Source organism: Oncorhynchus keta, unplaced genomic scaffold (genome assembly GCF_023373465.1).
Source record: "Oncorhynchus keta strain PuntledgeMale-10-30-2019 unplaced genomic scaffold, Oket_V2 Un_contig_15295_pilon_pilon, whole genome shotgun sequence".
Taxonomy (NCBI): Eukaryota; Metazoa; Chordata; class Actinopteri; order Salmoniformes; family Salmonidae; genus Oncorhynchus; species Oncorhynchus keta.
This window is the reverse complement of record NW_026279235.1, coordinates 7737-32690: the sequence shown is the minus strand read 5'-3', so window position 1 is coordinate 32690 and position 24954 is coordinate 7737. Positions and strand designations below refer to the sequence as shown.

At 43.9% G+C, this 24954-nt stretch overlaps 1 long non-coding RNA gene and 1 pseudogene across 2 annotated transcripts; both read right to left on the bottom strand.

Annotated features, from left to right (window-relative positions):
• LOC118382425 (kappa-type opioid receptor-like) lies at window positions 1-24954 on the bottom strand (annotated as a pseudogene).
• On the bottom strand, window positions 22490-23407 carry LOC127918939 (uncharacterized). Of its 2 annotated transcripts, none has more exons than XR_008101440.1 (3): window positions 23319-23407; window positions 23253-23274; window positions 22490-22529 (listed from the first exon to the last, which is right to left on the bottom strand). It is a non-coding gene; the product is annotated as an uncharacterized LOC127918939 (long non-coding RNA). The 2 variants fall into 2 exon arrangements; XR_008101439.1 differs by lacking the exon at window positions 22490-22529 and adding an exon at window positions 22663-22702.

The following is a 24954-nucleotide window of genomic DNA, read 5'->3' as shown; positions in this document are numbered from 1 at the left end:
TCACCTCGCCACCGCTCTCTTAAGGGAGGACTGGTCCAGCTCCACCGCTAGTCATACCGACCTCCCCCTCCCTCTGTCCCTCCTGGCCTCCCCCCTGCCCCCGAGCCCTAGGTGGACAGGTGTAGCTCCTCAAAGTGCTCCTCACTCGACTCCCCCCGTGGCTGTCCCCCCCTGCCCCCCTCCCCCCCGGGCAGCAGAAGTCCCTGAAGCAGCGTTTGAAGTTCTCATCCAGGAAAGCGTAGAGAATGGGGTTGAGGCTGCTGTTGGTGTAACCCAGGGCAACGCAGAAGAAGTAGGCTGCCATGACGGGCGTGGTCTCGATAATGCCCCCGGGGGGCGCCAGCATCTTAACCAGGATAAAGATGTGGATAGGTGTCCAGCAGACTATGAACACTGCTACCACCACCAGAACCAGCCGGGTGATCCGCCGCAGGTTCCGGTCCTTCTCCCGGGAGCCAGAGAGCAGCCGCACGCTCTTCAGACGCAGAACCATGAGGGTATAACACACACTGACGATGAGGAGGGGGGCCACGAAGCCGAAGATGAACACACAGATCTTCATCACTGTGTCCCAGTAGAGATAGGGGTCAGGGAACTGGAGGGCACACTCTGTGGTACCTAGAGACATAACAATAACATTATCTCTAACTAACCCTAACCTAGAGATATAACAATAACATTATCTCTAACTAACCCTAACCTAGAGATATAACAATAACATTATCTCTAACTAACCCTAACCTAGAGATATAACAATAACATTATCTCTAACTAACCCTAACCTAGAGATATAACAATAACATTATCTCTAACTAACCCTAACCTAGAGATATAACAATAACATTATCTCTAACTAACCCTAACCTAGAGATATAACAATAACATTATCTCTAACTAACCCTAACCTAGAGACATAACAATAACATTATCTCTAACTAACCCTAACCTAGAGATATAACAATAACATTATCTCTAACTAACCCTAACCTAGAGATATAACAATAACATTATCTCTAACTAACCCTAACCTAGAGATATAACAATAACATTATCTCTAACTAACCCTAACCTAGAGACATAACAATAACATTATCTCTAACTAACCCCAAATAACACAAACTAACCCTGTCTATACACCAGTGGTCTGGTGTATAGACAGTGGTCTGGTGTATAGACAGTGGTCTGGTGTATAGACAGTGTTCTGGTGTATAGACAGTGTTCTGGTGTATAGACAGTGTTCTGGTGTATAGACAGTGGTCTGGTGTATAGACAGTGGTCTGGTGTATAGACAGTGTTCTGGTGTATAGACAGTGGTCTGGTGTATAGACAGTGGTCTGGTGTATAGACAGTGGTCTGGTGTATAGACAGTGTTCTGGTGTATAGACAGTGGTCTGGTGTATAGACAGTGGTCTGGTGTATAGACAGTGGTCTGGTGTATAGACAGTGTTCTGGTGTATAGACAGTGGTCTGGTGTATAGACAGTGATCTGGTGTATAGACAGTGGTCTGGTGTATAGACAGTGGTCTGGTGTATAGACAGTGGTCTGGTGTATAGACAGTGGTCTGGTGTATAGACAGTGGTCTGGTGTATAGACAGTGGTCTGGTGTATAGACAGTGGTCTGGTGTATAGACAGTGGTCTGATGTATAGACAGTGGTCTGGTGTATAGACAGTGGTCTGATGTATAGACAGTGGTCTGGTGTATAGACAGTGGTCTGGTGTATAGACAGTGGTCTGGTGTATAGACAGTGGTCTGGTGTATAGACAGTGGTCTGGTGTATAGACAGTGGTCTGGTGTATAGACAGTGGTCTGATGCATAGACAGTGGTCTGGTGTATAGACAGTGGTCTGATGTATAGACAGTGGTCTGGTGTATAGACAAGCAACACCCTTGGGATTCATTTTCTTTTAACCATGGCAAACTCTAACATCGAAACAACTGAACTATCTCTCACCACTGTCTCCTCATTTCAATACATTGTTTGCAAATCATCTTGTTCCATGACCACTCTACTTGTGTACCGTCCTCCTAAAGCTAATGAACCTTTCTGTCTGAACTACTCCCACTGTCTGTTGCTTGGTGATATGAATATTCACATGGACTTATCAAACCCAAAACTTGCCTCTGATTTCAATGTTCACAGTCACATCAAGGGACACATACTAGACCTCATCTGCTCTGTCTGACCTCAACCTAACTCACATTACCCCTCCCTGTTCCCACTGTCTGACCCCTCCCTGTTCCCACTGTCTGACCCCTCCCTGTTCCCACTATCTGACCCCTCCCTGTTTCCATGTCTGACCCCTCCCTGTTCCCACTATCTGACCCCTCCCTGTTCCCACTATCTGACCCCTCCCTGTTCCCACTATCTGACCCCTCCCTGTTCCCACTGTCTGACCCCTCCCTGTTCCCACTATCTGACCCCTCCCTGTTCCCACTATCTGACCCCTCCCTGTTCCCACTATCTGACCCCTCCCTGTTCCCACTATCTGACCCCTCCCTGTTCCCACTATCTGACCCCTCCCTGTTCCCACTATCTGACCCCTCCCTGTTCCCACTGTCTGACCCCTCCCTGTTCCCACTATCTGACCCCTCCCTGTTCCCACTGTCTGACCCCTCCCTGTTCCCACTATCTGACCCCTCCCTGTTCCCACTATCTGACCCCTCCCTGTTCCCACTCTCTGACCCCTCCCTGTTCCCACCATCTGACCCCTCCCTGTTCCCACTATCTGACCCCTCCCTGTTCCTACTGTCTGACCCCTCCTGTTCCCACTATCTGACCCCTCCCTGTTCCCACTATCTGACCCCTCCCTGTTCCCACTATTTGACCCCTCCCTGTTCCCACTGTCTGACCCCTCCCTGTTCCCACTATCTGACCCCTCCCTGTTCCTACTGTCTGACCCCTCCCTGTTCCCACTATCTGACCCCTCCCTGTTCCCACTATCTGACCCCTCCCTGTTCCTACTGTCTGACCCCTCCCTGTTCCCACTGTCTGACCCCTCCCTGTTCCCACTATCTGACCCCTCCCTGTTCCCACTATCTGACCCCTCCCTGTTCCCACTATCTGACCCCTCCATGTTCCCACTGTCTGACCTCAACCTAACTCATATTACTGAAGCCCAACACCTCGCCCAAACCAAGTTCTGGCACCACTTCCTGACGGGCCGCCCCCAGGTGGTGAAGGTAGGAAACATCACCTCCACTCTGCTGATCCTCATCCTGATCCTCACATCACTGACAAACTGAAATGGACCACTAACACAGACAGTGTGGTGAAGAAGGCGCAACAGAGCCTCTTCAACCTCAGGAGGCTGAAGAAATTTGTCTTGTCACCTAAAACCCTCACAAACTTTTATAGGTGCACAATTGAAATCATCCTGTCGGGCTATATCACCACCTGGTATGGCAACTGCACCGCCTGCAACCTCAAGGCTCTCCAGAGGGTGGTGCGGTCTGCCCACTGGGGGCAAACTACCTGCCCTCCAGGACACCTACAACACAAAGCTATATACAGGGTGTTACGGTACAGAGTCAATGTGGAGGCTATATACAGGGTGTTACGGTACAGAGTCAATGTGGAGGCTATATACAGGGGGTACCGGTACAGAGTCAATGTGGAGGCTATATGCAGGGGTACTGGTACAGAGTCAATGTTGAGGCTATATACAGGGGGTACCGGTACAGAGTCTATGTGGAGGCTATATGCAGGGGGTACTGGTACAGAGTCAATGTTGAGGCTATATACAGGGGTACCGGTACAGAGTCAATTACATTTATTTTTTAACATTTTACCTTTATTTAACCAGGCAAGTCAGTTAAGAACGTATTCTTATTTTCAATGACGGCCTGGGAACAGTGGGTTTAACTGCCTGTTCAGGGGCAGAACGACAGATTTGGACCTTGTCAGCTCGGGGGTTTGAACTCGCAACCTTACGGTTACTAGTCCAACGCTCTAACCACTAGGCTACGCTGCCGCCCCAATGTGGAGGCTATATACAAGTCTTATGGCTTGGGTGTAGAAGCTGTTACGCCTTTTGGACCTAGACTTGGTGCTCCAGTACCGCTTTCTGTAGTTTTCGGTAGTAGAGAACAATCTATGACTAGTGTGGCTGGGGTCTTTGACCATTTTTTAGGGCCTTCCTCTGATACCGCCAGGTATACAGGTCCTGAATGGCAGGAAACCTGGCTCCAGTGATGTACTAGGCCCAGTGATGTACTACCCTCTAGTGCCTTGCGGTCGGAGGCCGAGCTGTTGCCATACCAGGCAGTGATGCAACCAGTCAGGATGCTCTCGATGGTGCAGTCATATAACATTTTGAGGATCTGAGGACCCCATGCCAAATCTTTTCAGTCTCTTGAGGGGGAATAGGCTTTGTTGTGCCCTCTTCACAACTGTCTTGGTCTGCTTCGACCATGATAGTTTGTTGGTGATGTGGACACCAAGGAACTTGAAGCTCTCAACCTGCTCCACTATAGCCCCGTCGATGAGAATGGGGGCATGCTTGGTCCTTCTTTTCCTGTAGTCCACAATCATCTCCTTTGTCTTGATCATGTTGAGGGAGAGGTTGTTGTCCTGGCACCACACGGCCAGGTCTCTGACCTCCTCCCTATATACTGTCTAATCATTGTCGGTGATCACTGTTGTGTCATCGGAAAAGTAATGATGGTGTTGGAGTCGTGCCTGGCCATGCAGTCATGAGTGCACAGGGAGTAGGAGGGGACTGAGCACGCACCCCTGAGGGGCCCCCGTGTTGAGTATCAGCGTTTCGGATGTGTTGTTGCCTACCGTTACCACCTGGGGGCAGCCCGTCAGGTAGTCAAGGATCCAGTTGCAGAGGGAAGTGTTTAGTCCCAGGATCCTTAGCTTAGTGATGAGCTTTGAGGGCACTATGGTGTTGAACGCTGAGCTGTAGTCAATGAACAGAATTCTCACATAGGTGATCCAGGTCGGAAAGGGCAGTGTGGAGTGATTGAGATTGCATCATCTGTGGATCTATTAGGGCGGTATGCTAATTGTAGTGGGTCTAGGGTTTCTGGGATAATGGTGTTGATGTGAGCGATGACCAGCCTTTCAAAGCACTTCATGGCTACAGACTTGAGTGCCACGGGTCCGTAGTCATTTAGGCAGGAGACTCTTCAAAGTAGCCACCCTTTGCCTTGATGACAGCTTCGCACAGTCTTGGCATTCTCTCAACCAGCTTCATGAGGTAGTCACCTGGAATGCATTTCAATTAACAAGTGTGCCTTAAAAGTTCATTTGTGGAATTTCTTTCCTTCTTAATGCGTTTAAGCCAATCAGTTAAGTTGTGACAAGGTAGGTGTCATGTCTACTCCCTCTCCTCCTCTCTGGCTCTCGTTGTCGCCAGTTTACTTATTATTACGCACACTGCACCTCATGAGACTCACCTGGACTCCATCACTTCTATGATTACCTTCCCTATATCTGTCACTCCCTTTGGTTCATTTCACAGGCAGTATTAGTTATTTTTCTCATGTCCAGACGCTCATGTTCTGTGTTGTTCCAGGTTTTTTGTACTATTAAATTCACCTCCTGCCTCCCGGGTGGCGCAGTGGTTAAGGGCGCTGTACTGCAGCGCCAGCTGTGCCATCAGAGTCCCTGGGTTCGCGCCCAGGCTCTGTCGTAACCGGCCGCGACCGGGAGGTCCGTGGGGCGACGCACAATTGGCCTAGCGTCGCCCGGGTTAGGGAGGGCTTGGTCGGTAGGGGTGTCCTTGTCTCATCGCGCACCAGCGACTCCTGTGGCGGGCTGGGCGCAGTGTGCGCTAGCCAAGGTGGCCAGGTGCACGGTGTTTCCTCCAGCGCATTGGTGCGGCTGGCTTCCGGGTTGGATTCACACTGTGTTAAGAAGCAGTGCGGCTTGGTTGGGTTATGTATCGGAGGACACATGACTTTCAACCTTCGTCTCTCCCGAGCCCGTACGGGAGTTGTAGCGATGAGACAAGATAGTAGCTACTACAACAATTGGAGACCACGAAATTGGGGAGGAAAAAAGGGGTAAAATAAAAAAAAAATAAAAAAATAAAAAAAATATTCACCTCCTGTACTTTTATAAAGGACATCAATAATAATAAGAGACTTGCTTGGGCCAAGAAACACAAGCAATGGACATTAGACCGGTGGAAAAATGTCCTATGGTCTGATGAGTCCAGATTTGAGATTTTTGGTTCCAAACACGAATTGAGTGTACACTTCTGACCCACTGGGAATGTGTTGAAAGAAAGAAAAGCTAAAATAAATCTTTCTCTGTCACGACTCCTACCGAAGGTGGCTCCCCCTCCTGTTCGGGTGGTGCTCAGCGGTCGTCGTCACCGGCCTACTAGCTGCCACTGATCCCTTATCCCCCTTTTCTGTTTATTAGTTGCACCTGTGTTTAGTTTAGGCTGATTGGTTGGGCTTTATTTACCAGCCAGCCCGCCTGCTGGTTGTGCGGGTCACTGGCTTACTGGGGCTCTCTCATGCCGTCCCTGGAAGGGGTGCGTCACCTGAGTGGGTTGATTCACTGATGTGGTCATCCTGTCTGGGTTGGTGCCCCCCCCCCCTTGGGTTGTGCCGTGGCGGAGATCCTTTGTGGGCTATACTCAGCCTTGTCTCAGGATGGTAAGTTGGTGGTTGAAGATATCCCTCTAGTGGTGTGGGGGCTGTGCTTTGGCAAAGTGGGTGGGGTTATATCCTTCCTGTTTGGCCCTGTCCGGGGGTGTCCTCGGATGGGGCCACAGTGTCTCCTGACCCCTCCTGTCTCAGCCTCCAGTATTTATGCTGCAGTAGTTTATGTGTCGGGGGTCTAGGGTCAGTTTGTTATATCTGGAGTACTTCTCCTGTCCTATTCGGTGTCCTGTGTGAATCTAAGTGTGCGTTCTCTAATTCTCTCCTCTCTTTCTTTCTCTCTCTCGGAGGACCTGAGCCCTAGGACCATGCCCCAGGACTACCTGACATGATGACTCCTTGCTGTCCCCAGTCCACCTGGCCGTGCTGCTGCTCCAGTTTCGACTGTTCTGCCTTATTATTATTTATAATTTATGAACATTTGAACATCTTGGCCATGTTCTGTTATAATCTCCACCCGGCACAGCCAGAAGAGGACTGGCCACCCCACATAGCCTGGTTCCTCTCTAGGTTTCTTCCAAGGTTTTGGCCTTTCTAGGGAGTTTTTCCTAGCCACCGTGCTTCTACACCTGCATTGCTTGCTGTTTGGGGTTTTAGGCTGGGTTTCTGTACAGCACTTTGAGATATCAGCTGATGTACGAAAGGCTATATAAATACATTTGATTTGATTTGATTGTTTTCAGTGTACATGTTGTACACGGCTGTAGGTCACGTTGTCCGTGTATTTTGTATTTTGCTGGACTGTTTAAGTTCCCCGTGTTTGGGGCATCTGTTTGGGTTGGCGTCGTTTCACCATTGTGGTGCAAATAAAGTAGCGCTACCCTGAACTCTCTGCTTCCTGCGCCTGACTTCTTCCTCCACCACACCCCGGGCGTTACATTCTCTCTATTATCATTCTGACATTTCACATTCTTAAAATAAAATGGTGATCCTAACTGACCTAAGACACGGAATGTTTACTAGGATTAAATGTCAGGAATTGTGAAAAACTGAGTTTAAATGTATTTGGCTAAGGTGTATGTAAACTTCCGACTTCAACTGTATGTATCATGTTATATTATAACAGATGGAAATAGCTATATAAAGTCCCATGTAGTTTTATTTTTATTTATTTATCAGATTCTGTCTGTCCTGCCTGTGTTCCAGAGCGCAGATTTACCAATCAGAAAGCTTTATACATCTTACTGACCAATCAGCAGCTTTCAGCGGCTGAGGTGAACAGATCCCTTATATGTATTTGTCTCCCTGAAACTCAAATAACCCATAATGCACTTTTCCTTCTCATACAAAGCCTCTACTCCTCGACAGACATAATCCCACATCGACCCCTAAATCCTAAACCATACACACTGACCGGATTTAATAGGTAATCAATAGGACTGTGTGTGTGTGTGTGTGTGTGTCAGTGCATGTGTGTGAGCGTGTGTGTGTGTGTGTGTGTGTGTGTGTGTGTGTGTGTGTGTGTGTGTGTGTGTGTGTGTGTGTGTGTGTGTGTGTGTGTGTGTGTGTGTGTGTGTGTGTGTGTGTGTGTGTGTGTGTGTGTGTGTGTGTGTGTGAGCGGGTGTGTGAGCGGGTGTGTGAGCGGGTGTGTGTGTGTGTGTGTGTGTGTGTGTGTGTGTGTGTGTGTGTGTGTGTGTGTGTGTGTGAGCGGGTGTGTGTGTGTGTGTGTGTGTGTGTGTGTGTGTGTGTGTGTGTGTGTGTGTGTGTGTGTGTGTGTGTGTGTGAGCGGGTGTGTGAGCGGGTGTGAGCCGGGTGTGAGCGGGTGTGCGGGTGTGTGTGTGTGTGTGTGTGTGTGTGTGTGTGTGTGTGTGTGTGTGTGTGTGTGTGTGTGTGTGTGTGTGTGTGTGTGTGTGTGTGTGTGTGTTATTTGTGTCAGTGCATGTGTGTGTGTGGGTGTGTTCAAATTCTGTGTGCTGCCCAGCACTAGAGCGGGGATGCCGGCAGCAGAGGATGAAACCCAGATGAGAACGTTGATGATCTTCGCTTTCACGGGAGTTCTAAAGTCCAGAGCCTTGACCGGGTGACACACAGCTACATATCGATCCACTGACATCATGGTCAGAGTGAAGATACTGGTGAACATGTTGTAGTAGTCTATACTGATGAACACCTTACACACCACCTGAAGGAGAGGAACATTATTTTTCATAGAAATGTGCTTAATGCCATTTCAAATCATCTCACCACAGGACAGACAGAGTAGGTAATCTGCCAAACATTATGCTACTGAGGTACAGTAATCTGCCAAACATTATGCTACTGAGGTACAGTAATCTGCCAAACATTATGCTACTGAGGTACAGTAATCTGCCAAACATTATGCTACTGAGGTACAGTAATCTGCCAAACATTATGCTACTGAGGTACAGTAATCTGCCAAACATTACGCTACTGAGGAACAGTAATCTGCCACCTCTCCGACAGGCCAAGAGTTCAGCAGGTAGTCAGTACTCTGAAAGGGTTAGAGGTCAGGGGTTAGGGTTACCTCTCCGATGGGCCAAGAGTTCAGCAGGTAGTCAGTACTCTGGAAGGGTTAGGGGTTAGAGGTTAGGGGTTAGGGGTTACCTCTCCGAAGGGCCAGGAGTTGAGCAGGTAGTCAGTACTCTGGAAGGGTTAGGGGTTAGAGGTCAGGGGTTAGGGGTTACCTCTCCGAAGGGCCAGGAGTTGAGCAGGTAGTCAGTACTCTGGAAGGGTTAGGGGTTAGAGGTTAGGGGTTAGAGGTTAGGGTTACCTCTCCGAAGGGCCAGGAGTTGAGCAGGTAGTCAGTACTCTGGAAGGGCTAGGGGTTAGAGGTTAGGGGTTAGGGGTTACCTCTCCGAAGGGACAGGAGTTGATCAGGTAGTCAGTACTCTGGAAGGGCTAGGGGTTAGAGGTCAGGGGTTAGGGTTACCTCTCCGAAGGGCCAGGAGTTGATCAGGTAGTCAGTACTCTGGAAAGGCATTGTGGTGGTCACTAAGGCGTCGCCTACAGCCAGATTAAAGATGTAGATGTTGGTGGCTGTATTCATCTTAGTGTACCTGGAAAGACAGAGATAATAGGACTGTATTAGTCATATACCTGACCAGACAGAGATAGTAGGACTGTATTAGTCATATACCTGACCAGACAGAGATAATAGGACTGTATTAGTCATATACCTGACCAGACAGAGATAGTAGGACTGTATTAGTCATATACCTGACCAGACAGAGATAGTAGGACTGTATTAGTCATATACCTGACCAGACAGAGATAATAGGACTGTATTAGTCATATACCTGACCAGACAGAGATAATAGGACTGTATTAGTCATATACCTGACCAGACAGAGATAGTAGGACTGTATTAGTCATATACCTGACCAGACAGAGATAATAGGACTGTATTAGTCATATACCTGACCAGACAGAGATAATAGGACTGTATTAGTCATATACCTGACCAGACAGAGATAATAAGACTGTATTAGTCATATACCTGACCAGACAGAGATAATAGGACTGTATTAGTCATATACCTGACCAGACAGAGATAATAAGACTGTATTGGTCATATACCTGACCAGACAGAGATAATAGGACTGTATTAGTCATATACCTGACCAGACAGAGATAATAAGACTGTATTAGTCATATACCTGACCAGACAGAGATAATAAGACTGTATTAGTCATATACCTGACCAGACAGAGATAATAAGACTGTATTAGTCATATACCTGACCAGACAGAGATAATAGGACTGTATTAGTCATATACCTGACCAGACAGAGATAGTAGGACTGTATTAGTCATATACCTGACCAGACAGAGATAGTAGGACTGTATTAGTCATATACCTGACCAGACAGAGATAATAGGACTGTATTAGTCATATACCTGACCAGACAGAGATAGTAGGACTGTATTAGTCATATACCTGACCAGACAGAGATAATAGGACTGTATTAGTCATATACCTGACCAGACAGAGATAGTAGGACTGTATTAGTCATGTACCTGACCAGACAGAGATAATAGGACTGTATTAGTCATATACCTGACCAGACAGAGATAATAGGACTGTATTAGTCATATACCTGACCAGACAGAGATAATAGGACTGTATTAGTCATATACCTGACCAGACAGAGATAATAGGACTGTATTAGTCATATACCTGACCAGACAGAGATAATAAGACTGTATTAGTCATATACCTGACCAGACAGAGATAATAGGACTGTATTAGTCATATACCTGACCAGACAGAGATAATAGGAATGTATTAGTCATATACCTGACCAGACAGAGATAATAAGACTGTATTAGTCATATACCTGACCAGACAGAGATAATAAGACTGTATTAGTCATATACCTGACCAGACAGAGATAATAGGACTGTATTAGTCATATACCTGACCAGACAGAGATAATAGGACTGTATTAATCATATACCTAGCTTTCCCAGATAATAACACCTGTGATTACTGTATGCCTGACCAGACAGTATGTCTCTCCCAAATGTCAATATGCCTTGTATACTGTTGTTCAGGTTAGTTATCATTGTTTTAGTTCACAATGGAGCCCCTAGATCCAGATAATACCCCTGTTACCTCCTTTGTCCCACCCCCACCAGACAGTGACCTACCCATTAGGACCAGCATGTCCAGAGATACAACCTGACTCATCATCACCCAGATAATGGGACTGTATTCCGTCATGTACCCGACCAGACAGAGATAATGTCTGTATTATGCCCTGAATATATACCTGACCATGCCAGAGAAACCTGCTCCTCTTATCCTCTGCCCCCAACGATAATAGGACTGACCAGTTTTGATAGCCTTTACCGACAGAGATAATACTATTAGTCTTACCTGACCAGACAGGATAATGATGTGGAGGTAAACCCAGACCCTGAGATAATAGGACTGTTTGTCATATACCTGACCAGACAGAGATAATAGTCTTGGTTTTATGTCATATAACCTGACCAGACAGAGATAATAGGACTGTAAGTTAGTTTTACCTGACCAGACAGAGATAGCACACTGTGTCATAACCCTGATGTCAGAGATAATGGACTGTATTAGTCAATACCTGACCAGACAGAGATAAAAGGACTCATTAGTCATATACCTGACCAGACAGAGATATAACACTGTATTCCGTCATATAGAACTGCCAAAGGGGGCGGAGTCCAGTCCTACAGAGATAGCCTAAACTGTAATGTCATACTTTCCTGACCAGACAAACAGTTTGAACTACTAACTTGAAAATTACTTAGTCATATACCTGACCAGAAACAAGTAATAGGACTGTTGCCGCAGAGATAATAGGACTGCTACCTGACCCCCAGTCAGCTCCCAGCTGCGCCCTGAGGACCATTTGTCAATTGACCTGACCAGACTAGCTTCAGAGTTTGTTCTGTTACCTGACCAAACAGAGATATAGCTTATTAGTCATAGTCCTACCAGACAGAGATAGATAGCCTCAATCTCACTGAAATCAGAGATAAGGACCCACCAGGTACAACCTGAACTCTGACAGAGATAGGGACTGTATTAGTCATATCCTGACCAACAGAGATAAGGACTGTATTAGTCATATACCTGAACCAGACAGAGATAATAGGACTGTATTAGTCATATACCTGACCAGACAGAGAGCCGCAGTCAAACCTGACCACCCAGAGATAATCACTGTCAAAGCTCCCTAAAACACTGACCAGACAGAGATAGGCCTTTAGGACCTGGCCAGACAGAGTATCCTGTAAGGACATTACCTGACCAGACAGAGATAATGGTCATTCTGTAAAAGTCATATACCTGACCAGACAGAGATAATAGGACTATTAGTCATATACCTGACCAGACAGAGATAATAGGACTGTTCACTAGACATGACTGCCCTGACCAGACAAAAATAGGACTGTATTAGTCATATACCTGACCAGACAGAGATAATAGGACTGTATTAGTCATATACCTGACCAGGGAAGTCAGGAACCATTATCATAGTCAGTCAGGAAAGCTAAGGCCAGCTACCTGACCAGACAGAAGATAATGCATCCTGTAACTCCAACTCCAAAGAGATAATAGGACTGTACTAGTGATATACCATGACCAGACAGAGATAATAGGACTGTCCCAGTCTGCCCACTGACCAGACAGAGAAACACGGACTCCACCGAGTAATATACCTGACCAGACAGAGATAATAAGCACTTCTCACTGCAGGCCATGCCTAGTGTATTATCATACCTGACCAGACAGCTAATAGCCCTGTAGTTCCTCACCCAAGCCTCTCCAGGTTCTACCTTTACCAGACAGAATAGATAGCACTGATGTTCTGAAAGAGCTGCAAACCTGACCCGACAAATAAGCTGGGCTTGAGTAATCTGACCCGACAGAAATATAGGACTGTATTAGTCATATACCTGACCACCAGAGTAATAGGACTGTATTTCATATACCTGACCAGACAGAGATAATAGGACTGTATTAGTCATCCCCTGACCAAAGGGGGAGACACCATATACCTGACCCAAATAATAGGACTGTATTATCCATCCTGACCTGACTATCTAAGGTCTTTGAAAGCCAAGTCAACATAATAGGACTGTATTAGTCATATACCTGACCAGACAGAGATAATGGACTGTATTAGTCATATACCTGACCAGACAGAGATAATAAACTGATTAGTCATATACCGCCATCGATAAAAGACTGTACTTGCAGTCTTATCGACCTGACCAGACAGAGATAATAGGACTGTATCAATCATATACCTGACCAGACAGACTAATAGGACTGGTTTTAGTCATGACTACCTTGCCTGGTAATCACCAAATTTGTCTTTGCAGACAGAGTTAGTGTGTCAATACCTGACCAGACAGAGATAATAGGACTGTATTAGTCATATACCTGACAGACTCTATGGGGTGCCACAGGGTTCATACTCTTTCTCTGTATTAGTCAATATACCTGACCAGACAGAGATAATAGGACTGTATTAGTCATATACCTGACCAGACAGAGATATTCTATAGGACCGTCATTAGTGTGCTATCCAACCTGACCAGACAGAGATAATAGGACTGTATTAGTCATATACCTGACCAGACAACTAATAGGACTCCTAAACGTCAGTAAAACCAAATGTATGCTTTTCAATACCGACCAGACAGAGATAGCCTGCACCCGTCATATACCTGACCAGCATCACCACCCTGGATGGTTCCAACCTTGAATATGTGGACTGTATCTAGTCATATACCTGACCTGACAGAGATAATAGGACTGTATTAGTCATATACCTGACCAGACAGAGATAAAACATCTCCAATCAAAAATCAAATCCAGAGTCGGCTTTCTATTCCTGACCAACAAAGATAATAGGACTGTATCACTCACGAGATAATAGGACTGTATTAGTCATATACCTGACCAGACTAGTAAAGGACTGTATTAGTCATATACCTGACCAGACAGAGATAATGTCATCTACAAAATGGCTTGACCAACACTCTAATAGCAAACTGGATGCAGTCATATGACCAGACAGAGATAATAAGACTGTATTAGTCACTAAAGCACCTTATACCACCCACCACTAGGACTGTATGTCTATACCTGACCAGACAGAGATAATCACTACATATTAGTCATATACCTGACCAGACAGAGATAATAGGACTGTATTAGTCATATACCTGACCATGACAGAGATAAAGGACTGTATCTCAGTTCACTGGTCAGACAGAGATAATAGGACTGTATTAGTCATATACCTGACCAGACAGAGATAATAGGACTGTATTATCCATATACCAACACCTCATTTAAGACTTTCGTTCCAGTACTCTGCCAGACTGAGATAATAGGACTGTATTAGTCATATACTGACCAGTTGAGATAATAGACTGTTTATCTCCTGACCAGACAGAGATAAACATCAGCTATCCTGAGCAGCTAACCGATCGCTGCAGCTGTACACAGACAGAGATAGTCTATTGGTCAATAGCTACCCAGAGATTTTCACCTACCTGACCAGACAGAGATAATAGGACTGTTTTTATTTATTTACCTGACCAGACAGAGATATGTATTAGTCATGTACCTGACCAGACAGAGATAATATCACTGTATTAGTTAATCTGCAAAAGATTGTATTATTCGCCTACCTCCTCATGCCAGACAGAGATATAGGACTGCCCATTTTTTATACCTGACCAGACAGAGATAGCTAAACTGTTTAGTCATGTACCTGACCAGACAGAGATAATAGGACTGCTATTAGTCATATACCTGACCAGACAGAGATAATAGGACAAAGGACTAACTTATTAGTCATATACCTGACCTGGTTAGAGATAATAGGTGAAATAGTCAATACCTGACCAGACAGAGATAATAGGACTGTATTAGTCATATACCTGACCAGACAGAGATAATAGGACTGTATTAGTCATATACCTGACCAGACAGAGATAATAGGACTGTATTAGTCATATACCTGACCAGACAGAGATAATAGGACTGTATTAGTCATATACCTGACCAGACAGAGATAATAGGACTGTATTAGTCATATACCTGACCAGACAGAGATAATAGGACTGTATTAGTCATATACCTGACCAGACAGAGATAATAGGACTGTATTAGTCATATACCTGACCAAATCAAATCAAATCAAATTTATTTAGTCATATACCTGACCAGACAGAGATAATAGGACTGTATTAGTCATATACCTGACCAGACAGAGATAATAGGACTGTATTAGTCATATACCTGACCAGGTAATAGGACTGTATTAGTCATAGGAAAATAGGACTGTATTAGTCAAATACCTGACCAGACAGAGATAATAGGACTGTATTAGTCATATACCTGACCAGACAGAGATTATATAGTCAGAACATGACCAAGATGATAATAGGACTGTTCAGTCATATACCTGACCAGACAGAGATAATAGGACTGTAAGTCAAACCTGACCAGACAGAGATAAGGTGGACTGGGGACAGCAAGGAGCTGTATTAGTCATATCCTGGGGCACCTAGGGCTCAGACAGAGATAATAGAACTGTATTAGTCATATACCTGACCAGACAGAGATAATAGGACTGTATTAGTCATATACCTGACCAGACAGAGATAATAGATGTATTAGTCAGAACCTGACCAGACAGATGTGTATTAGTCATATACCTGACCAGACAGAGATAATAGGACTGTATTAATAAGACAGAGATAATAAGACTGTATTAGTCATATACCTGACCAGACAGAGATAATAAGACTGTATTAGTCATATACCTGACCAGACAGAGATAATAGGACTGTATTAGTCATATACCTGACCAGACAGAGATAATAGGACTGTATTAGTCATATACCTGACCAGACAGAGATAATAGGACTGTATTAGTCATATACCTGACCAGACAGAGATAATAAGACTGTATTAGTCATATACCTGACCAGACAGAGATAATAAGACTGTATTAGTCATATACCTGACCAGACAGAGATAATAGGACTGTATTAGTCATATACCTGACCAGACAGAGATAATAGGACTGTATTAGTCATATACCTGACCAGACAGAGATAATAGGACTGTATTAGTCATATACCTGACCAGACAGAGATAATAGGACTGTATTAGTCATATACCTGACCAGACAGAGATAATAGGACTGTATTAGTCATATACCTGACCAGACAGAGATAATAGGACTGTATTAGTCATATACCTGACCAGACAGAGATAATAGGACTGTATTAGTCATATACCTGACCAGACAGAGATAATAGGACTGTATTAGTCATATACCTGACCAGACAGAGATAATAGGACTGTATTAGTCATATACCTGACCAGACAGAGATAATAGGACTGTATTAGTCATATACCTGACCAGACAGAGATAATAAGACTGTATTAGTCATATACCTGACCAGACAGAGATAATAGGACTGTATTAGTCATATACCTGACCAGACAGAGATAATAGGACTGTATTAGTCATATACCTGACCAGACAGAGATAATAGGACTGTATTAGTCATATACCTGACCAGACAGAGATAATAGGACTGTATTAGTCATATACCTGACCAGACAGAGATAATAGGACTGTATTAGTCATATACCTGACCAGACAGAGATAATAAGACTGTATTAGTCATATACCTGACCAGACAGAGATAATAGGACTGTATTAGTCATATACCTGACCAGACAGAGATAATAGGACTGTATTAGTCATATACCTGACCAGACAGAGATAATAGGACTGTATTAGTCATATACCTGACCAGACAGAGATAATAAGACTGTATTAGTCATATACCTGACCAGACAGAGATAATAGGACTGTATTAGTCATATACCTGACCAGACAGAGATAATAGGACTGTATTAGTCATATACCTGACCAGACAGAGATAATAGGACTGTATTAGTCATATACCAGACAGAGATAATAGGACTGTATTAGTCATATACCTGACCAGACAGAGATAATAGGACTGTATTAGTCATATACCTGACCAGACAGAGATAATAGGACTGTATTAGTCATATACCTGACCAGACAGAGATAATAGGACTGTATTAGTCATATACCTGACCAGACAGAGATAATAGGACTGTATTAGTCATATACCTGACCAGACAGAGATAATAGGACTGTATTAGTCATATACCTGACCAGACAGAGATAATAGGACTGTATTAGTCATATACCTGACCAGACAGAGATAATAGGACTGTATTAGTCATATACCTGACCAGACAGAGATAATAGGACTGTATTAGTCATATACCTGACCAGACAGAGATAATAGGACTGTATTAGTCATATACCTGACCAGACAGAGATAATAGGACTGTATTAGTCATATACCTGACCAGACAGAGATAATAGGACTGTATTAGTCATATACCTGACCAGACAGAGATAATAGGACTGTATTAGTCATATACCTGACCAGACAGAGATAATAGGACTGTATTAGTCATATACCTGACCAGACAGAGATAATAGGACTGTATTAGTCATATACCTGACCAGACAGAGATAATAGGACTGTATTAGTCATATACCTGACCAGACAGAGATAATAGGACTGTATTAGTCATATACCTGACCAGACAGAGATAATAAGACTGTATTAGTCATATACCTGACCAGACAGAGATAATAGGACTGTATTAGTCATATACCTGACCAGACAGAGATAATAGGACTGTATTAGTCATATACCTGACCAGACAGAGATAATAGGACTGTATTAGTGGTTTACCTGGTCAGAAATAGATCATATTTGTAACGCCCGGGGTGTAGTGGGGAAGAAGTCAGGCGCAGGAAGCAACGGGTAACGCTACTTTTTAATGCACCACAACGGTGAACAGACACCAACCCAAATAAATGCCCCAAACACGGGGGACTTAAACAGTCCAACAAAAATCCAAACACACAGACAACTACAGCCGTGTACAACATGTACACTGAAATAATCACTAGCAACCAGCAGGCGGACCGGCTGGTAAATAAAGCCCAACCAATCAGCCTAAACTAAACACAGGTGAAACCAATAAACAGAAAAGGGGGAAAAGGGATCAGTGGCAGCTAGTAGGCCGGTGACGACGACCGCTGAGCACCACCCGAACAGGAGGGGGAGCCACCTTCGGTAGGAGTCATGACAATATTTCTTTATTAGTGGTTTACCTGGTCAGACAGATTTAGTATGACTTTCTTAGTGGTTTACCTGGACAGACAGATTTAGTATGACTTTCTTAGTGGTTTACCTGGTCAGACAGATTTAGTATGACTTTCTTAGTGGTTTACCTGGTCAGACAGATTCAGTATGACTTTCTTAGTGGTTTACCTGGTCAGACAGATTTAGTATGACTTTCTTAGTGGTATACCTGGTCAGACAGATTTAGTATGACTTTCTTAGTGGTTTACCTGGACAGACAGATTTAGTATGACTTTCTTAGTGGTTTACCTGGACAGACAGATTTAGTATGACTTTCTTAGTGGTTTACCTGGTCAGACAGATTTAGTATGACTTTCTTAGTGGTTTACCTGGTCAGACAGATTTAGTATGACTTTCTTAGTGGTATACCTGGTCAGACAGATTTAGTATGACTTTCTTAGTGGTTTACCTGGACAGACAGATTTAGTATGACTTTCTTAGTGGTTTACCTGGTCAGACAGATTTAGTATGACTTTCTTAGTGGTTTACCTGGTCAGACAGATTTAGTATGACTTTCTTAGTGGTTTACCTGGTCAGACAGATTTAGTATGACTTTCTTAGTGGTTTACCTGGTCAGACAGATTTAGTATGACTTTCTTAGTGATTTAGTATACCTGGTCAGACAGATTTAGTATGACTTTCTTAGTGGTTTACCTGGACAGACAGATTTAGTATGACTTTCTTAGTGGTTTACCTGGACAGACAGATTTAGTATGACTTTCTTAGTGGTTTACCTGGTCAGACAGATTTAGTATGACTTTCTTAGTGGTTTACCTGGTCAGACAGATTTAGTATGACTTTCTTAGTGGTTTACCTGGTCAGACAGATTTAGTATGACTTTCTTAGTGGTTTACCTGGTCAGACAGATTCAGTATGACTTTCTTAGTGGTTTACCTGGTCAGACAGATTTAGTATGACTTTCTTAGTGGTTTACCTGGTCAGACAGATTTAGTATGACTTTCTTAGTGGTTTACCTGGTCAGACAGATTTAGTATGACTTTCTTAGTGGTTTACCTGGACAGACAGAGATAATTTTACTTTATTACATGGGCATTCAACCTGCAAGCGAGCAAAAGGTTTTTCTAAAAAAAAGCATCAAGGATCCAGAGAACCACATTATCATAGCCATTTCACACACACAACACACACACACACACACATAGCCACACACACACACACACACACACACACACACACACACACACACACACACACACACACACACACACACACACACACACACACACACACACACACACACACACACACACACACACACACAAGCTCGCACCCCACACATGCACACATACTGACAGTGAACAATTATTCAATTTGAAATTAATTGGAATCTAAATCTGTATTTTGACAAAGGAACGTCCACAAAGTTCACTGGTCACGATGGCAACACCCATCCGTAGCACGCGCTCCAGCAGGTGTATCTCACTGATCATCCCTAAAGCCAACACCTCATTTGGACGCCTTTCGTTCCAGTACTCTGCTTGCCTGTGACTGGAACGAACTGCAAAAATCGCTGAAGTTGGAGACTTTTATCTCCCTCACCAACTTCAAACATCTGCTATCTGAGCAGCTAACCGATCGCTGCAGCTGTACATAGTCTATTGTTAAATAGCCCACCCATTTTCACCTACCTCATCCCCATACTGTTTTTATTTATTTACTTTTCTGCTCTTTTTTGCACACCAATATCTCTACCTGTACATGACCATCTGATCATTTATCACTCCAGTGTTAATCTGCAAAATTGTATTATTCGCCTACCTCCTCATGCCCTTTGCACACATTGTATATAGACTGCCCATTTTTTTCTACTGTGTTATTGACTTGTTTGTGTTATTGACTTGTTAATTGTTTACTCCATGTGTAACTCTGTGTTGTCTGTTCACACTGCTATGCTTTATCTTGGCCAGGTCGCAGTTGCAAATGAGAACTTGTTCTCAACTAGCCTACCTGGTTAAATAAAGGTTAAATAAAAATAAAAAATAAATAAAAAACTTCTCAGTGTTGCGCACGAAACTCAGACAACTCCCTGGCATGTCATCGAATCACTGGAGCAGTTGAAAGTTAAACCAGAACAACACCTCATAATCCTCACAATAATGCAGCATAGTCGGGTCCTAGTAATTTATTTATGAATTGTTTCAATAGTTGATCGATTCCTAAAGATTACACCTAACCACGGTCTAGATGACACCTAACCACGGTCTAGATTACACCTAACCACAGTCTATATTACACCTAACCACAGTCTAGATTACACCTAACCACGGTCTAGATTACACCTAACCACAGTCTAGATTACACCTAACCACGGTCTAGATTACACCTAACCACGGTCTAGATTACACCTAACCACAGTCTAGATTACACCTAACCACGGTCTAGATTACACCTAACCACGGTCTAGATTACACCTAACCACGGTCTAGATTACACCTAACCACGGTCTAGATTACACCTAACCACAGTCTAGATTACACCTAACCACGGTCTAGATTACACCTAACCACAGTCTATATTACACCTAACCACAGTCTATATTACACCTAACCACAGTCTACATTACACCTAACCACAGTCTAGATTACACCTAACAGTCTAGATTACACCTAACCACAGTCTAGATTACACCTAACCACGGTCTAGATTACACCTAACCACGGTCTAGATTACACCTAACCACGGTCTAGATTACACCTAACCACGGTCTAGATTACACCTAACCACAGTCTACATTACACCTAACCACGGTCTAGATTACACCTAACCACAGTCTAGATTACACCTAACCACGGTCTAGATTACACCTAACCACAGTCTAGATTACACCTAACCACGGTCTAGATTACACCTAACCACAGTCTAGATTACACCTAACCACAGTCTAGATTACACCTAACCACGGTCTAGATTACACCTAACCACAGTCTACATTACACCTAACCACGGTCTAGATTACACCTAACCACTGTCTAGATTACACCCAACCACGGTCTAGATTACACCTAACCACAGTCTAGATTACACCTAACCACAGTCTAGATTACACCTAACCACAGTCTAGATTACACCTAACCACAGTCTAGATTACACCTAACCACAGTCTAGATTACACCTAACCACGGTCTAGATTACACCTAACCACGGTCTAGATTACACCTAACCACAGTCTACATTACACCTAACCACGGTCTAGATTACACCTAACCACAGTCTATATTACACCTAACCACAGTCTACATTACACCTAACCACAGTCTAGATTACACCTAACCACGGTCTAGATTACACCTAACCACGGTCTAGATTACACCTAACCACAGTCTATATTACACCTAACCACAGTCTAGATTACACCTAACCACGGTCTAGATTACACCTAACCACAGTCTAGATTACACCTAACCACGGTCTAGATTACACCTAACCACGGTCTAGATTACACCTAACCACAGTCTAGATTACACCTAACCACAGTCTAGATTACACCTAACCACGGTCTAGATTACACCTAACCACAGTCTATATTACACCTAACCACAGTCTAGATTACACCTAACCACAGTCTAGATTACACCTAACCACGGTCTAGATTACACCTAACCACGGTCTAGATTACACCTAACCACAGTCTATATTACACCTAACCACAGTCTACATTACACCTAACCACAGTCTAGATTACACCTAACCATGGTCTAGATTACACCTAACCACAGTCTAGATTACACCTAACCACAGTCTAGATTACACCTAACCACAGTCTAGATTACACCCAACCACGGTCTAGATTACACCTAACCACGGTCTAGATTACACCTAACCACAGTCTAGATGACACCTAACCACAGTCTAGATTACACCTAACCACAGTCTAGATTACACAACCATAGTCTAGATTACACTAACCACAGTCTAGATTACACCTAACCACAGTCTAGATTACACCTAACCACGGTCTAGATTACACCTAACCACAGTCTAGATTACACCTAACCACAGTCTATATTACACCTAACCACAGTCTAGATTACACCTAACCACAGTCTAGATTACACCTAACCACAGTCTAGATTACACCTAACCACGGTCTAGATTACACCTAACCACGGTCTAGATTACACCTAACCACAGTCTAGATTACACCTAACCACAGTCTAGATTACACCTAACAGTCTAGATTACACCTAACCACAGTCTAGATTACACCTAACCACAGTCTAGATTACACCTAACCACAGTCTATATTACACCTAACCACGGTCTAGATTACACCTAACCACGGTCTAGATTACACCTAACCACAGTCTAGATTACACCTAACCACAGTCTAGATTACACCTAACCACGGTCTAGATTACACCTAACCACAGTCTAGATTACACCTAACCACAGTCTAGATTACACCTAACCACAGTCTAGATTACACCTAACCACAGTCTAGATTACACCTAACCACGGTCTAGATTACACCTAACCACAGTCTATATTACACCTAACCACAGTCTACATTACACCTAACCACAGTCTAGATTACACCTAACCACAGTCTAGATTTCACCTAACCACAGTCTACATTACACCTAACCACAGTCTAGATTACACCTAACCACTGTCTAGATTACACCTAACCACAGTCTAGATTACACCGAACCACGGTCTAGATTACACCTAACCACAGTCTAGATTACACCTAACCACAGTCTAGATTACACCTAACCACAGTCTAGATTACACCTAACCATAGTCTAGATTACACCTAACCACAGTCTAGATTACACCTAACCACAGTCTAGATTACACCTAACCACGGTCTAGATTACACCTAACCACAGTCTAGATTACACCTAACCACAGTCTAGATTACACCTAACCACAGTCTACATTACACCTAACCACAGTCTAGATTACACCTAACCACAGTCTAGATTACACCTAACCACGGTCTAGATTACACCTAACCACAGTCTAGATTACACCTAACCACGGTCTAGATTACACCTAACCACAGTCTAGATTACACCTAACAGTCTAGATTACACCTAACCACAGTCTAGATTACACCTCCACAGTCTAGATTACACCTAACCACAGTCTAGATTACACCTAACCACAGTCTAGATTACACCTAACCACAGTCTAGATTACACCTAACCACAGTCTAGATTACACCTAACAGTCTAGATTACACCTAACCACAGTCTAGATTACACCTAACCACAGTCTAGATTACACCTAACCACAGTCTAGATTACACCTAACCACTGTCTAGATTACACCCAACCACGGTCTAGATTACACCTAACCACAGTCAAGATTACACCTAACCACAGTCTACATTACACCTAACCACAGTCTAGATTACACCTAACCACAGTCTAGATTACACCTAACCACGGTCTAGATTACACCTAACCACAGTCTACATTACACCTAACCACAGTCTAGATTACACCTAACCACTGTCTAGATTACACCCAACCACGGTCTAGATTACACCTAACCACAGTCAAGATTACACCTAACCACAGTCTAGATTACACCTAACAGTCTAGATTACACCTAACCACAGTCTAGATTACACCTAACCACAGTCTAGATTACACCTAACCACAGTCTAGATTACACCTAACCACTGTCTAGATTACACCCAACCACGGTCTAGATTACACCTAACCACAGTCAAGATTACACCTAACCACAGTCTAGATTACACCTAACAGTCTAGATTACACCGAACCACAGTCTAGATTACACCTAACCACAGTCTAGATTACACCTAACCATGGTCCCAAGGCTGCATGCTTGGATCTTTGATAAAGTAGTGATGGCTTCATCTATGCATCACATAGCCTACAACCCCTAGTTTACTCCACATGGACCATACGGACAAGGGACAGGAGTAGACTAACCTAGTCAGAACATGACTACCCCAGACTCACCTGATGATGACAAACATGACCAGACAGTTTCCAACCAGCCCGACCACAAACACTACGGAGTACATCGCTGCTATGATAAGGATGATTGGTGACATGGGCTCCGGGTCCCCCAGCCAGCTGCCATTAGCTGTGTAGTTGAACAGCTCTGGGAAACCTGGCTGCCAGGTGAAGTTGAGGAGGCAGTCCTCGAGCCTACCGGATGGGCACCGGTCCTCCTTGAAGATCTGCACAACACCGTTGCTGTCCCGGGAACCGGCGCTGGCCATGGTGCTGAAACCAACTGGGCCAGCGGAGAGACACGAACTGAATGTTACACGGACGATTATAGTGTTACTCTCAAACGGTGCGTTGTTGCAATAATTAACATGACATTTGCATTGTTGTTTGTACAAGTTTCAATATAGGCTATAGGATAAATATCTGAAGATAATATTTTAAACAGAAAAATAACATTCACATAACATCTTACCTTTGATAACTGCCTCTTTTAAAGTGGAGTGAAAAGTGTCCACAGTTAAACAGGATATTTTCCCATCGACAAACCTTGATCATCCAGAAAATAACCGTTTACCCTTGTAGTGCGAGCTATCACGGTTTCACTCGCTCTCAATCAGATTTCCCTGCATGAA